General features: G+C 36.6%; 1 pseudogene; it reads right to left on the bottom strand.

Annotated features, from left to right (window-relative positions):
* Positions 1-214: 214 nt before the first annotated feature.
* LOC102751160 (large ribosomal subunit protein uL6 pseudogene) lies at positions 215-894 on the bottom strand (annotated as a pseudogene).
* Between the last annotated feature and the right edge of the window lie 506 nt (positions 895-1,400).

Below are 1,400 nucleotides of genomic sequence, written 5' to 3'. Positions count from 1 at the left end.
ATATGCATAAATCAGAAACAGGAAAGGCGTGACAAGATTAAGACTGGTCAAGAAAGGATCTCAGAGATTCAAGTCAAGTACATATTTTTAAATCAAATTTATTGAGGTATAATTTGTATAAAAATAAAATGAATCTATGTGACTGTAGGGTCTGATGAGGTTTTTTCCCCAAATCAATACAACCTCTACTGCATCTTTCAATTATCATAAATAAGTGTGAAAAATCACCCGGCATCTTGCTGTTTCTATAGCTGGACAACTTCGATCTTATTCATCAGCCTGCTGAATGGTTCCTTTTTCAGAAACATAGATACCAAAAATTTTCTGATATCCTTATTTTTAACTGTTGTGGCTTGCTGAATCAAAGCAGCTGAGTTTGATACAAGTTCAATGTCATTTTCTTCAAGAATTAACTCATCTTTCTGGGCTTGAGATACTGAACAAGCAATACTGAACAAGTTCATCTGAACACTGTGGATGTACTTTTCACCTAGGAAATTTTGAATTTCAACAGCAGAACCATTCTCCTGCATAACAACATTGATGGGGAAGTGAGCATACATAGACCTCATCTTGTAATGAAAGCCTAGTGTAATGCCCCTGATCATGTTCTGTATGTGACTACAGATAGTGTGAAGAGTAGCCAGTTCTTTTCCATTCCATTTGTCAACTCAGAGCCTCTTCTTTTTCTTTCCAAGGAGACTGAGTTCTACAATGATGTGATTGATGTCCCTTTGCAGGGTTGTTCTGGGGCCCTTCACAATAACAGTGGGACCATCCTTTCTGAGTGATGTTGACATTTCCTGGAATGTCAACAGTCTCATTGATGAGAATGGTCTTTGTTCTTGCAGTAGATGCCACAAAGAGAAAGCTGATGAGTTTTGACAAATGCATACAATCATGTAATCCCAAACATGATCACTATATAGAACTTTTCTGTCACCCTGCAAAGTTCCCTTGTGCCCCTTTGCAAGCAATACTCCTCACCCCTGGACCCAAGCAACCACCAATTGGCTTAATTATTCCTCTTCTAAAATGTATATAAATGGAATCATACAGTATGTGAAATCTTATGGGTCCATGTTGTTGCTTAGAACCAGTAGTCTGTTCCCTTTAATTGATGCAGTATTCCATTATATAGATATACCACAATTTATTCATCAATTCAATTCTTGATGACTACATGGGTTGTTTCTAGTCTGGAGTTATTATGAGTAAAGCATCTACGAACATTCCAGTGAAAGTCTTTGTTTGGACATATATTTTCCTTTCTCTTGGATAAATTCAAGGAATTGCTGTTACATAATACATGCAGTTTAACTTTATTAAAAAAAACTGTCAAACCGCTTTCCAGAATGGTTGGGCAACTTAACAATATTACCAGCAATGAATGGTAATTC

Source organism: Leptonychotes weddellii, chromosome 10 (genome assembly GCF_054177405.1).
Source record: "Leptonychotes weddellii isolate Sample4059 chromosome 10, ASM5417740v2, whole genome shotgun sequence".
NCBI lineage: Eukaryota > Metazoa > Chordata > Mammalia > Carnivora > Phocidae > Leptonychotes > Leptonychotes weddellii.
This window is presented reverse-complemented; position numbering and strand designations above follow the sequence as displayed.